The sequence below is a fragment of the Triplophysa rosa genome, linkage group LG16 (genome assembly GCF_024868665.1).
Source record: "Triplophysa rosa linkage group LG16, Trosa_1v2, whole genome shotgun sequence".
In the NCBI taxonomy this organism is placed as follows: domain Eukaryota; kingdom Metazoa; phylum Chordata; class Actinopteri; order Cypriniformes; family Nemacheilidae; genus Triplophysa; species Triplophysa rosa.
The window spans coordinates 5,659,629-5,675,957 of NC_079905.1; the positions used below are offsets into that span (position 1 = coordinate 5,659,629).

The 16,329-nt window shown below is 37.4% G+C and overlaps 1 pseudogene; it reads right to left on the minus strand.

Moving 5' to 3' along the window:
• Positions 1-15,103, minus strand: part of LOC130566746 (fibrocystin-L-like) — a 32,691-nt pseudogene extending 17,588 nt beyond the window's left edge.
• Positions 15,104-16,329: the final 1,226 nt, after the last annotated feature.

Here is a 16,329-nt window from a genome sequence, read left to right on the forward strand (position 1 = left end):
GTGTGCAGATGTGTTATTTACAGGTTTATCGTATTGTTTCTTACAATGTACAGTTTCCAGAAATAATGGAGCTGGCTATAAAACATAAGGTCAGAACTTTATAGGTGAATTGTGACCACGGTATGATAGGTTGAACACCAAAGCTGCAATCATAACATTACATTACAAATGTTACATTGTAAACCTCTCTTCAGTAAGTTACATGATATATTCAAAATTAATCAATTTAATCTTACCTGTTCCAGGGCTCACTGAGGTGATATTTGGAGTTTGTGTGATGGTGTAGTTGAAACTTTGTTGTGGGTACTGAACACCATACACCCAAATATCCACCCGCACTTCTCCCTCTGCATGAGGAGGTGTTAAACATTTCACTCTGTCTGGGGTCACTTCTAATATCTGGCAACGTATGCCATCAAGCATCACAGTGGTATTATCTGCCACAAAGCCATTTCCTTCGATCAAGAGTGGAGTTCCTCCAGCAATGCTTCCTGATGTTGGTTGGATGGTGGCCTGTGGTGTGCTGGTCAGGGTCAAGAGTCCTGTGGCGAGACCTTTACTCATCACCACCACTCGTAGGGCATGTCCCCCAGCAGGCAGAGCACCGACCAAAAGTGTGATGTTGTCATCTGTAACCCCTGTGACTTCCAGCATGATGTCATCAGCAGATACCCTTAGATCGGCTTTATTGTTCCCAAAGCCACTGCCAGTGACCACAACAGTAGTAGAGTTTCCAGTAACAGAGTCAGGTGACACGCTGGAGACAACTGGTGTAACAGACTGAGAATATTCAAACATGCACTCAGAACTGCAAGAGGAAGAGATGGTGTTTACATAAACCACAACGTTTCCCCTGCGGGCCGAAGACGGTGAGGTGTCACACACTATTTGTGAGTAGTTCATGGAAACTACATTACATTGAACATTTGCTACCATCACAGATGCGTTCACAAAACCAGAGCCAGAGATGAAGAGACGTGTGTAGCCGGTCGTGCTGCCCACAGAGGGAGAGACAGAATCAACCACAGGTAGAACCACAAATCTGCGGTCGTTCTCGTTCGGCATTGTCATGATGGCTGTACCCATGTTGTTGACCCGGACGGTTATGGGTAAGTGGGTGCCCACTGGAGCGCCGCTGTCAGGACTGAGTTTACAGTTAATCTGAGTTGAAGTGCTGCTGATGACATGACACGGATGACCTCCAACATCGACCTTTAGTTGCCAAACAAAACCAGAAAAAAATAATTTTCTCCCTTACTGTGCATTCACCCCCCTCTGCACACACAATATACAATTCTAATGTTTTATATGTAATACTGTATATTTATTTAAACCACTTCATATAAAATGGTTAAAACCACTCTGATTAAAATCAGTATTTCATTTATTATTGAATCTCTAACATCCCCTAAACTGAGGTCAGTTTTCATGTCTTTATTGATCTCTTCACCTCACCTCATTTGCACAGGAGATACTGCTAAAGCCAGATCCCTGGATGGTGATGATGTCATGGGTGGTGCCGTGGTGAGGAGTAATGTTATTTACAGTAGGAGTGTCACAGGAGATAAATGTGAAGTACTGACCTGTAGAGGGGTCATAAGAAACCCCCATTTGACAGTCGGGAGTGGCCACACACTGTGACCCAGGTGACCTCGCTTGCCTTGAGCCTGTGGAGGACAAAAAGAGAAATGCATTTATCCACCTATTCCCCACCAAACCAGTGAGAGCCTTTTCTGCATTTTAAGATGGGATGGAAACACTATGGCACTATAAAAAGCAGCCTATCACAGCAACCAGTTGTGTGTGTTTGGGGTGGGACTATCCGTCTGTCCAACCAGCGGAAGATGGTGAGTTCTCATTTTAATAATCAATTGTTATCTTTGCAATCCAATTTGTTGATGCTAGTGGTTTTAATAAAAATCACAAAATGAAAGTGTTGCTGTTGTACCTGAATTCACAGAGGCCTGTATTCCAGCTATAGACACCTGAAGCCCAACAGTTCTCTCCTCCATAGGTCTGACGGTCACTACGCCCTGCATCGTCTTCTGGTTACTAGAGTTAATGTAGCCGCTGCTGTAGTAATAAACTCCAGGAGATGTGAAACGATAGCTGAAAAACCCTTAAGCCAAGAGAGACACACAAACAGATTCACAAAGAGCAGTAGTAACGGATATATTGACCCAAATACCATTTGTAAATTCATAAACACTGTATACTGTATATGATGCAGGTGCGCAAACTGCTACAATATTAAGTAAATATTGATAAATGATTAATGGTTCACTTAAGAGTAAACAGACCATTGTAAAACAAATTGGAATAACTGTTATACTGTATATATTTCTGATAAATGGATTGTGAGATATGCATGCGGTGATGTAGTTGTTGTACCTCTGGCAGTTTTGGTGTCTCCACTTTTAAATGCAATGCCATCATATTCAATACTGCTGGGACTGGACACACTGAAGACCCTGTAGCCCAGATCAGAGACAAAGGCCGGTGCCTCCCAGCTCCAAACCACTGTGTCCCCAACTGAGACTATAAGTGCAGACGGGCTCCAGGCGTAACCCTGACCGTCCACTGAACACACACAATATAATTCTATGCATACACATACAAACACAGTCGTAGTTAGATAAGCACATTCTTAAGAAGACTTTAAGGACATCAGGTGATGTGGAATGTCCTGCTGTTTTCTTGGCAGCAGTTGTACTTTCATGATCTGTTCTTAACATTTTGTGTCATCGCCTTTGATGTATTCATCTGATATGTGTGACTGATAAAGAGATAAAACAAGAGATTACCAGGATGGAAGCCGTGGTTTGTCACATTGTGTATTTTGTGTTTAGGTTGAGTTACACATGTCAGTTGATGGTCTAAAGCATCTGTTACTTGGCATTTTGTGTCTCCTGTAAGAAAGAGTTTAGCATAGTAACAACCATGACAATACAGATGTTTTATTAAATGTAAATGGTCTTTTATATACTTTTCTAAACATAAAAGTTACTTAAGTAGAGTGTAGATACATTTTTAACTCTGAACCAACACCAGCTTGTCTTTGTGTGACCTACAGCTGTGTACTATTTTTTATGCTCTCTTCTTTCTCAAAAAGCCACTACAGCGAGTGTTAAAAAAATTAACCCATTTTTACATGTAATGTATGGTCGACATGTTTTTGGTTCTTACCCAGGGTCACATTGTTGTCTGATGGGACCGAGCTGAACCCAGAGCCTCTGATGGTGATGGTGGTTCCTCCATACAAAGAGCCCATCTGTGGAGAGAAGCCTGTCACCTTCAGAACAACCTCTATAGTGGTATTAACACCAGCACTACATGAAGAAAACAACAAAATCATTTCATCATTCTCTTGTGAACTGTATGCTTTTAACATAAACAATAATATTAACTATAACTGTATTTAAATGTTCTCTCTTTGAATAAAGATTTCACTTTTGGTTAAATGTCATTGCAAATGTATAAATCATGATAAAAACCAAATAAATTTTCTTTCCATTGTTTTCTAGAAACAATTAAATACATCAACTGTACACATATTTACATACAAGTACTTTGACTGCATTGCTGTAGAAGTTTAAAACTTATATATTGTTATATTATGTATTCTAGTGAATGACCTGGCTAAGGCGAATCCCTGGTTCCCGACTCTCACGTGGATGTCGTATACAGCTGGAGTGAGTTTGGGCAACATGCAGGTAATGTTTTCATTGGTCCACTGCAACAATTCACACTCAGTCTCACCAACCAGAACAGAGCTGCCATTGACCTGCTCTTCAAAATTTGAGCCTGAGATTGTGAGAATCCTGAACCCTTTGACACAAAAAAAACAGAGAAAATTGATATAATGTAGAGCACTTAATCGCCAAGCCAGCACCTAATCCAGACAAATCTTAGACTGAAATACAATCAGTTGTTACATTTTGCAAACATACAATGAGACCAACTATGTTAAAACCAACAAGTTGAATCTGTATTGAGAAACATATCTGAAGATCTAGTGCAATTCTTTGTGTCAGATGTTTACAAAGGTATACAAGAAGATCAAATATTTTTGCAGAGAAAAAGAAAAAGCACTATTTTGGTTAGAATGTTTTAATGGTAGAATAACAAGTTATTTGGTATTATTTATTCATATAAGGAAATCTTACCGAATACTGTTGTAGTGTGTGGGCTGACAGCAGTGATGGTGGCCTTCAGAGTGTTGTTGTATGTGAAGGATTCAGTTGATGTTGCTGTCATCTCTCCCATGGTCACTGTTACAGTCTGTTGACCTGCTGACCCCTGATTGACATGTCACACAAAAGTATATGTTTCATTGACTGCAACATTGTCCACCTGAGTAAATGTTACACTTTCATGATTTATCAATAAAGTATCTAAATTATAGAACATTATTACTTTAAACATAAAATCATTATAAACGATTACAGTTTCAGAATTCAGACTTCTTGTTGAGATTGTACAGCATGACTTCACCACACATACGTACATTAAAATGCTTAATAAGCTTATTTGCATGTTTGCATCGAAAATAATAATCTGAAATGCAGTTTGCTTGACGCAGCGGTGCTAAATTGAGGGTGGTTAAAGAATAATATGCAAGCAAACATTTTGTGTCTCATGAATATTTTTATAAGCCAAGCTGGTGAGTTTTTTTTTCCCCACTTTTTAGATCATTTATATGCCCCTCAAATAAAATCAACCCCTTCACTTACAGCAGGAACTCTGCATCTCAGTTGACTGAGTTCAGCTCCAGTAACATTACACGGCTGAGTGCCAATGGTGACAGCTGTATTAATACTGAATCCATAACCAAACACAGTCAGAATCGCTCCTCCTGTGAAGCCAAAAGATCATGTTGGTAGAAAATCTGGTTATAAGGCTTTAATATGTATTCTGTTTTTCTTCATAACATTGTCCTGTACCTGCTGTACTTCCTGTGGTGGGGTATATGGAGGTCACTCCTAACAGGTGTGTGAAGTTAAAACTGGTGCCGTTCTGGTATCGGGCATTGCCCAGGCCAGAGAAACTCAGAGACACTGGTTGTGTGCCAGCACTTGCTGGACCAACTCTGCAGGTTATATAGGTTTCTGTAACACGTAACAAATGGTCAGATTTGTTTTTAAGTGTCTAACAATCACTATCTGTTAAAGTCCATGAACATGAACTCTGTATCAACTCTGTTGACAACTACTACACTACCTTATACAGACATGGAATAAAAGCTAAGACATTTTATTTCATAGGACAATGGCTTGTTGGGTTTTGACTCACTGGTGACCTTTTGGACAGAGCATTCCACATTGCCAGTTTTTACTGTGACATTGCCACCATCAAATCCAGATCCGGTTATGTTAAGAACAGTTGCCAAACCACTGGAACCTGAAGTAAAAGGCATACTAGTGCAATAAAGCAGTGAAGCACTAACAACCAAAGCATGGACTAGACAGCTTTTAATGTACATGCAACTTTATTGTTTACTGCACCTTCTGTGGGAGAAATTCCGGTCACTGTTGGGGTCTTAGACTCACTCCATGTGAAACTACAATCACCTGAACACCATGATGGGATGCCGTTGATGAAAATCTCCACCTTACAGATAACACGCACATAAATATACACATACTTGTAAAAGTTCTCAAGCACCAACATTAGATGTCTCAGAGTAATGCAGATTCTCAAATGTTTTTGTCAAAATAAAAACTAAAAGTTTTAATTTTAAATTGAGCCAATTTATTCTTACATCCAACAAGGATTGTATCTTTAGTTGCATTTTGTTTTTTGCATTTAATATGGTTTTGTCCATTGTCTGCAATTTCTGCATTTGAGCCATGTGAGAACCACTATCAAGAAATATTCAAAGAATTGTTTACCCAAAAGTAAACATTCCCTATGTTAACCACACAACCTTTTTTCTTCCTTGTAGGAACACAAACTATTTATAGTAGATGATTCGATCTGGTTTTTACCATCATTTGAAGTAAGTGAGGCTATCAAGCAAGATTGTTTTAGAAAGTTTCGTCTTTTCCTCATACAAAGCTGCAGTATCATAAGATCTCACTGGATAGCCCTGGTACCAGTTTGCTTTTATTTTTGAAAAGCCCAGACATGCTAAACTTTTGTCTTTCACATAGTCATAAGGTAAGTTGAGTAAATGCCTAGATAAAATGCTTACATTTAAATTTTTGGGTGTCACAAAAAAGAATTTAAAAGTCAGAGGCCACATCATCAGAGGACCAACATTTGTTCTAACAAACAAGTATTGTGGTAAAATCTGTAGTGTGTGAGAGAAGCACCTGTGGTTTATCTGATGGGATGCGCAAAAAGTCTCCCATAATTCTCTGTTTGAAGAGGCCTCCTTGCTGGATCTTTTCTGATGTCACTGAAGGGTTCACGCCGACCACAGCAGAGGAATTAATCTGGTTAACAAATCATAAAGAATTAATTTAAGTAGACACAATAAGGGATTTAAAAAAGATCTCATTTGTCATGTTTTTTATAGGTAATTGACATATCTATTTGATGTCATTCTGAGACGCTACTGGTTTATTGCTTCTTGCCTTTAACAGTGGCTGACCGCCCGGCATGGTGAGCCACCGGATGTCCCACGAGTAGCCTCTACAATCTCCATTTCTGTTCACTTCCAGCTGGCCGAGCTCTGGAATCCCCTGTAGTGCGTACTGCAGGTCCCCAGCACTGATGTCTACTGGCAGACCTGAGGTACAAACACCACACCAAAGACATGAAAAACCAGTTAAACCACTGAAGGTTGTGGTTCATGTAAAGAGGAAAATCTACTGTAGTTCACTGTTGTTTGATTTCAGGAACAAAACATGAGCAAAGGTCTCTTACGCAACTATATTCCTTTAAGATAACTAATGGAGTGGTGCAGACATGACGTATTTTTGTATGCCAACCCGGAAGTTAGCACCGCGCTGGTTGCCTCGACCGAAAGCCTATGCATTTTTCCCATAGACTTTTGGAAGATCACAAAAATCTGTGATTAACAAAGGTTTATGATTTTTACACGTTTTGTCTATCAAGATGATCTTTACAAATGAACACAACATTTGTTACTTTTGAAGCCCGAATACAATCGCCAGATTAAATATCTAACATGAGGCTATAAAAAGATGCCACCAGCCTTCGAAAACTTTTTCAAACTTTATTAAAAACGTGTTGGAATTATTCTGTGAATGAATCCCCATCCATGTTTTTAGAGATTTGTGTACATGTTGCATTATGTGTGAGATTTATATGTGCGATGACGTGTAACGTCCCCAACAAAGGATAGTCGCTTTTAGAAACTTGTTAGCAACCACCGTTTAAAAGACACAATAAGGCTTGAAAAAAAATCACGATTGGGTAACTGGTGTGTTTCATGTCATAGATTAAAACGTGAAAATATTTTGAGGTTTTGTTAACCGCAGACCTTATTTCAGGCGATTTACCAAAAACCCATCCAAAAAACCCATACTTTGGAGCGATGGAACCGGAAGTTGTGAAATGCTAACTCGCTTCCGGGTTTTCATACAAAAATTAGTCATCTCTGTGGTTCCCCATAAACCCATACCTTCAACACGCCGGCCAAAGCTTGCAACATCAAAGGTTCCAGTAAGAGGGGGACTGGCTTTGTGAACATGGCTAATAGTGACTGTGGCATTGTCCTGACGTTGAACCAGTATGTCCTCTGTGCTGTTTTCTAGCTTCTGTGTAGGACACAATTTTTATGTTAAGAGAAAAGAATGCTGTATTTGGCACATAAAGTCTATATGTTGAAATGCACGTATACAGTAGTATCTACAGCATGCTCAAGCACACAGCCTGAGTGAGGTGTATGTTCCTGGGTCAACATATTATCTAAACTTGTGTACAAAGCACTTAACCCTGTCCTTAATTTAAAACCAACAGACAGTAAGCACTAAACCAAGCCTTAAAATCTGATTGGAATGTTGTTCCAAAAGTAACAAAAATGTTATTCCTAGAACACCATGTACAAACTGCAGGAAATATTTTAACACAGTTTGATTAATAGTTTACATTCTTTAGTCTTTAAAATGTATTACATAGGATTTTTGGACCGCCTTCTGGGCCATTCTTAGTTTTAGACGTCGACTACACGGTTACAAAACTTTCATTTAAACGACTGTCAAATTAGTCGTAGAGCACATCCCTAGAGTTTACAGATTTTACTATCACTTCTTTTCTCGCGATTTGGTCGAATGTCAAATATTTTCTGTGAATAATTCTGTGTGTTATTTTTGGTGTAACTAGTCCTTTAACTCACCTCTAGAAAGCCGATTTCAAGCAATGGGATGCCAAAACCACAGTTGTACGGCCATGCTGTGATCTCATAACTGACTTGTAAAGCGCTTGCTTGTTTGTGCACATTAATGCTGGAAAAGAAAGGTCCTGAGCTGCCAAGAGCGGGTGGCCGTCTACCCTGCATAATAACTGATAAAGTAAGTACAATGTTGAAAGAATGTTGAGAAAGTACAACATTCAAAGTTATAGAAATTGAAACAGATCTTATACAGTTTCAAAGCAGAATCATAATTCAACGTACATGTAAGTTTACAGTCATTCATTACACCACCAGTTTAAATAAATCCAACTTTTCTAAATACCATAAGGGTCCAAATCAGCCCGTCCAATGTGAACGGTATCTACGTAGTAAACAGAGTTGGCGCTCTGTCCATACAGACTCAGCTGAAGGAGTCTGAAATTGGAGCCTGTGAAGTTTCGAATTTGAATAAGGTCCAGGAGATCCACACACTTGTATTTCCACCTGAGAAATGACCACAGTGATGTTACTGTAAGCTTGAAATAAAAATGACTATGATTTTGGTTTTAGTGTTTATATTGCAAGTGACAAATCCACCAATCAAATAATGTATAGATGACTTTAGTGAGTTTAGAAAATGAAACGTACTCATCCGTTGAGTCAAACTGCACAGATATTTGTGTATTCGCATCCAGGGAAAAAGTTTGACTGGTGTTATAAACTATTACCAGTCCAAGTTGATTCATCAGATGGCCTTTGTAGGCCATGCAGAACTACAATAAAAATACACATTTCACAAATTTTATTGGAGAAAATTAATCTATTTCTATCTTTGTTGAGGAAAATTGTTTTAAGAAAAGGTTGGAGGAGATACTGTGATGCTTACGGTATTATACGTTTGCAGTGTTATTGGGTTGTACTGGGTTCCGGATGCTGTATATTCATAATAATTAAATATAACAGTTGGATTTCTTAGAGACCAACGGCCACAGAACGCTTCAGAATCAGTGACCGGGGATCCTGAAAACTGGTTGACGAAGAGAGAAAGTTGATGTTTGGTCAAAGTAATAGATGTTTATTTTGATAGGATTTTTGGATCAATGGGTGCCTATGCAAAAAATATACTAATTTGGTTTTAATGATCAATTACAACCAGTACTTACTGCTCTACCATCCTCATTATCTCTGAAAAATTTCACGTTGGTGTTCTCAGAGGTTGGAATCTGTGATGGACATTTAGCTGAGACCATCACATTTAGTGCAGCCAGCACCTTTAATCACAAAACAAAAGTGTCAAAAGACATATCGAGTACAAAATTGTTTTGTCTAACATTTGAACACAAATGCAAACAAATAATAACCTCAGTCTCAGATGCATTATAAATCAGAGGAGGTGATGGGACGCCGCCCCACAGTAGTGTGAAATTCTCCAGACTGGCCTTCCCTTTGACTACTTCAGTAACTGTGATGTTTACATCTGACCCCATGGTCAAATATTGAAGATCCTCAAAGTCACCTGAGATCAACACAGTTACAAGCTGTTAGAAGCCAATTTAGACTATTGTTTCAGTTTTTCTTTAGATTTATTACTGGGAATCAAGTGCCTTTCACAACCCAAAATGGTGAAACATGTAAAGATACTGGTACTTGTAATGGTACCTGTGGTGCAGATGTTCACACACAAAAAATAAATTAAGGAATTGTCTTTATTAGATCATTCTTTTTATTGTGATCATTTAGTTCACCTCTGTTTGAGTTGAATGTGATATTGTAAAGTGATTCTGTGCTCAGTTCCTCCTTCTTGACTGTAACTGTGTCTGGTTTTATTGTCCACAAATCTTTCAGAGCGTTCTGCAACTCCAGCGCTGATGCACTGACTGGAATCGGTCCTGTCATATGCAAAACATTATACGTTAACAAAACAACAACAAATAAACATGTAAGGACTTTATAAGATGGTAAATACAAACAAAGATTAGAGAAGTACGGTATACTTTTAGTTCTCTTAGACTACTGGTTCTCAAACTGGGGGCCGTGGCCCCATGGGGAGGCCCAAGATCGGTCCAGGGGGGCCAAAGTTTTTGTGTCATTTTATGAAATACAGAAATTTATCAAAGATTTTGTGCAATCATACATCAGAAAAGTAAGACCACCAAGCAAATGAATTGATGTTCCGGCATTGTATAATTGAATATGTCTTTGGTTTAATTACAATTCTAAGTTTAAGATCATAAGTCTTTATTTGGGGGACCACAAAGCAATGCGGCCTTTCAACAAGGGGGGCCTTTCAACGAAAAAGTTTGACGACCACAGTTTTAGATGCATCAAAAACACAATATTCACAATTTTTTACAATATCAGTAGAGAGTGAGGTACAGTTATGCACCTGTTGTATGATTTCCATATGCCAGAATATAGTATGTGTTTTCACACATGCTCAGAAGAAAGCAGTCACTGCTGATTCTCAAAGTCTGCACCTCCTGGATGGCGCTTACTGGTGTCCATCCCTTGAAACTAACCACCTATAACAGCAGATAATTCAAGTAATACAATAGTATTACAATAGTATCCTATCTGAGCCGGCAGTTAGGAATTTCGAAACACCATTAACTCCTTCTAGCATCTTGAAATAATCTTTGTACTTTCTCCAAAGTTCTTCTGTATGCTCACTTACCTGTTTCTCAGGTAAAACACTATAGCTTGCACGTATCCTCTGTCTCTCATCAACAGCTTCTGTTGTCTGTCGGGCTGTAAATGGGCTGATCTCTTTGAAAAAACCCACGTCAACTGAAACTTGATAATAAGAATATCCCTGAACCAGAGCCTCAATGTAGTACCTGCAGCAGAACATTATTTTATAATTAAGGATATCATTATATATAATATTATAGAAAACGATAACAGCTGCGAAGATAATCTGGGAACATGTATGTTTTTTTATCCTAACCTTTTGCATTTAATTGAATTTCAACAGATTGTCTGGTGATCTGAATTCTTGAAAACATTCACTTACGGTTTTCCCTTCTCTAAGCGCATGACCTCTGAATTCTGGGGGGCAGAGATAGCAATCTTGACCTAAAGGTAAGAAATTATAACACCTGAAGTGTAATTGCTTACACATACTATAAATTCATAATCAAATTATGAATTAATTGATTGTTATCATTCACATACTTTATCCTGTGGAAGACCTGTCTTGCTGAAAAACAGTCGGCAATAATAGAATCCTTTGTTTTGGAAATAGTAGTTGTCTGTCTCAGTCGGAACAAAGAATCCACTCAGTCGAGCCACAAAGTTATTTATTGCAGTGGGCCACACATAGGACAGAGAATCCACCCACTGGACAGAATAACCCTTTCTGCTGGAATTATAGGTCAGAACGTCATCTAGATTGCTTGGATTACTGTTATTCCACATCTCCATTTTTAATCCTCTGCCACCTGTAAACACAACAGTTTAACCATCATTAATAACAACCAGTGTTTTTTCAAGGACAATATTCAATTCAAACGTGCCTGTGGCCCAATATGCTGAGATAGGCTCTAGTTCTTCAGGTTAACTTAGTTAGCTAATGTTAACAAATGGAACCATGTGGTAAATTGTTACCATTTTACGTGTGAATTTGACATAAATGTACCGTCACCATTTAAAAATCCGATTTTAAATTGATTTCTCACCTGGAAACAGTGTCGTGTTAGTCCTTTCACAACCAGGAGTCACACAGATTATCTTCTTGTCCGATATGTTCTGTATCTGACACTTCTGACCTGTAGGTAATAAAAAATGTAATTCATAAAAATATGAATTAGTTACATCTGTTGTTCTTAATCCTTTTTAATTAATGATTCTGTTTGGGATGGGATAAAATTGGAAAGCATGATAAATTGTAAACTTATTATGAAAAACTATTTATTTTAGAGTATTGAAAATTCTGTAGAATATTCTCTATTGGTCAACGTGTTGACTGTGGGTGGAGCCCTTTTGTGAATTTGTGTGCATGTCTTGGCGTTAAACATTTCCAGAATCCACGAATGCACAGAAAGCGTTTCACAGATAAATGGCCTTCAAATACATTTGTAGTTGTGAATTCCATTTTTGTGCAACTTCTGACATATATTTGTGGTTCTCTTTCTGTGCATTTGTGAACTAATACATTTTTTTAACTTTGTGAATCAACAGTCTCTTTGCAACAAATCTGACCCCATAAAATCAGACATTTTTAGAGAGGAATTTCACGTGGTCAGACTAATAATTTGATCAACTACATTTGTACATTGGCTTGGTAAACTACATTTGCTTTAGTCTGACAAATTGCTGACAAAATGCTCTCTAAAAGCATCTGATAAATGAACAAATGTAATTGTAGTGCCAAATCATGAATGTTCTTTTATTATACGCTATAAAATCTTATGCAATCTTTATTTTACATTTGTTTTAGTTAAAATTTGGATTCCATATTTTCAGAGTGGACTCTGACAGAACATCAGGTTTACCTCCTACTAAAACCACAGCTGGCCGATCGGTCTCATCAAAGTAGCGTCCGTGAATGGTGAGTAAAGTGCCGCCCAACACTCTGCCCTCAGACGGAGAAACTCCTGTCACCTCTGAACAAGAGACACATATTTAATAAACAACATGCCAAGATTTCAGAAATATCTTATTTTTGAGCAGAATAACAGTTTGCATTCATTAAGATGAATAAATGTTCGGCACCTGCATATGTCTGGAACATGGCGAGCTTGTTCAATGCTGAGACACTGAAAAGCCCAAAGTCTGGAAGACTCCTAGAAAAGAAAATGTGTTTTGTTGAGACTTTCACTAACATTGGTGAGATGCAGAAACTTTCGTGTAAATTTGGTGTAAAGTAACATCAGACTTCTCTGACCTCCCAAATTCACCATCCAGAATGTAACTGAGGTTATGATGACCTAAAGACAACGATAACAGTTTATTCAACACAACAATATTAAGTATACATCTTTTAAATATTCTACTTTTTTTAATAAATTCCTCACCAACATAAGTTCCTGTCATTTTGCAACTCATGTATCCCCATTCGCTACCGCCACCGTCTAATTTCAGGCCATATCTAAGAAATGAAAGGCAGTTCATGCAGTTTATATGATTGTTTATCACTTTCATTGCTAGATTATTTTACGTGCTTACTTTTCATCTGAATTGGGTTTCAGTAGTTCACAAGACATGCCACCCATGTATGCCCTGTTTAAAGAAAACAAATTTAAAACAGTAACTGGATAAACCTAAACACCTATTAACAGATATTTTATAACAAATATAATTTTTATTGTCTATTAGATATTTCCAGACCTTACAAATCTTGTATTCTGACCATTAGATCTTGTGCCCGTACTGCTGCCGTACACATCAGTCAAAATTCTTCCTCGCATTGTCACCACAGTCCCTATACATTCACATAAAATTTCATCAATCCCTTCACTTTGAACTACAGAGGTACAGTAAACCATAAAAAAATGTACAAACTAAAACAAAAATCCCACCTGGAAGACCTGAGAGTGGGCTAATACTTTGTATGGTGGGTGTATAATACGATCTGGGCTGTAAAAGCACAGCATTTATGATGTCAAGTATGTTGTAAAAGTTTAGAGAATATGCTGTAAACATTTGACCAAAAGTCTTTCTCACTTACACGGAATTTACAATACCAGTCATACCACCAATACCACCAGTAATACCAATCGCACTGACTTAAAGGAATTGGCACACCATCCACACTGACTCGTATCTCATAGTCATCTTCAGGCAATGCTCTGAAAAATACACACAGCAATGACTTATTTAAGAAACGTATTGCACATTATTTAGTTTATTTCTGAATTATTCTTTTCTGAATTATAAACCTGAATTTACATTTTTAAAATGTTTCCAGAATCTTTTCCTAGTTAAAATTATGCCATTTCATAGAATTTTAATAAATATGTGAAATGACAAAGCATAATACTTCTGCAAAGTATTGCGGCTGAATGAAAACAGTATATTTTTTTGTTAAGACAAAAAACTTGCTAAATGAACATTGCATGCAGTGTGGGATACTTTTCTGTTACTACAGTGTGTAGGGACTTTAAAAACTTCATTTACATATAAAATTGAGCTGGGTAATACCTTGTATAGCACAAGATCTGTCTGGAGTGACTGGAGATTCTTTCCACATCACAGGGAACAGATCTCGTCCGAGACACCAGCATCACACTGTTACCAACGTTTAGGTCGTCTGCATTTAAACTGAACTGATTGGCTTGAGCAAAACCTGAAGAACAAACAAGCAGTTGGGTTTGTCCATACTTGACACAACCATGGTTTAAAACAATTCAGCATTTTTAGAAGGTTTTATCAACCCCTAAAAATACTTTCATATACTAAATGAACATCTTTTACTACCTTCACCCTCTATGGTCAGTCTTGTTCCACCATTGACACTGCCAACATAAGGGGTTATTCTGCGGATCCTCTGCGCTTCTGTATGATATAAAGTTAGTTCAAGCTTGAATATAATGTCTGTCTCGTTTGCTAATGACAACAATGTGGCACTCAAATGGTCAGAATCAATGTTTAATATGGCATGATTATGTAAGTTGCAGTCGATATGAATAAAGAAAACTCAAGAATATGCTTACCTGCGGAGCTCCACAGTATTATACAAACAGCAAGCAGCAGATGCAGCTGCCTGCGTACGCGCCCCATCTTCTCTGTTAGACTCAGATGTGCCTCAAAGCAGTGTTACCTACCCTTCTGGACCTATGATACTTGTGTTCACAAGTGTCCTAGTCACAAATATTATTTAATTTGAGATAAGGTGTTTAGTAATATATTGATGAAATTCTATTATTAATGAAAGACATAAAATGCAACTATGAGTATTACCTGTTTTTTTTAATAAAATGAATTAAGTAAATTAGCCTAATACAATGGAAAAAAACTAATGCTAACAAGTCAGCTAGATCTTTGAAATTAAATAGTTCTTTAAAGTTTACATTAAACATCATTCAGACCAACATACTTGTTCAAATCTCTTTGGAAAGTCACACTAACAATCGAGAAGTCCCTCTTTTTATATCTGCCATCAGGGTGAAAACTTTCCCTGTTTGACGTGTGTCTGTCAATCATGAGCATTTTTGTCATTCTACCAACATGTACTATATTCTTTCCCAGGGGCATCATGCACCCATTTTTTTAAGAGTGTGCACAACACACAGAAACGTGTCCTGTGTGTACAAATACATACATTTAAAGCAATATTATAGAGATTATCTCTTAAGCATATTCAAAATATTGCACAAATCATTGAGAGAATTCAATTACAACACTATCTGATTGATATATGCATCTTCTTCCCAGTAAAAATAATTATGTACATTTTTAAGGTAAATGCATCAGTCTGGTGTTTTTTGAGAACCAATATCTTGTATACAATTTTGTGCTAAAAGAGTCATTGTTTGCATACAAATGAACACATAACACAAAAGTAAAAGCAAATAAAAATGAAGCAAAGTGGTTAGTGTGGTTGTTAAACTGCCTTTTAATAGCTACAGATTTATTATCCATTACAAAATTCCTTCCATTATGAAACAAAAATATATAATGCAATATAATACATAATATAATAATTTAAGTGCATCTATTTCTTAATATATGAAACGTGTCAATTCTTTATGTATTATTTAATATATTGTATATATTATTTTAACTATACCACTCTATGTATTTCCAAATCTATATTAAATGATTTAATATATTATTGATAGTTCATTTAGAGGATTTTATTTTTTATTTTCTAGTCTTTGCACCCTGAAATTGAACTGTAACATAAAAGTTATTCACTTTAAACGATGCTACCTGTATGCCAACTGGCAAGAGGTGTGTTCGACTGTGCAGACTATAACCAACGTATCACAAGAGCCATTTGAAAGCATATGGAGCAGTCTGTTCTCGCAGTAGTTTATGACATTCATGGATTGGTCTGTGCAGCGCAGCTTTTAAGTCAAAAACCC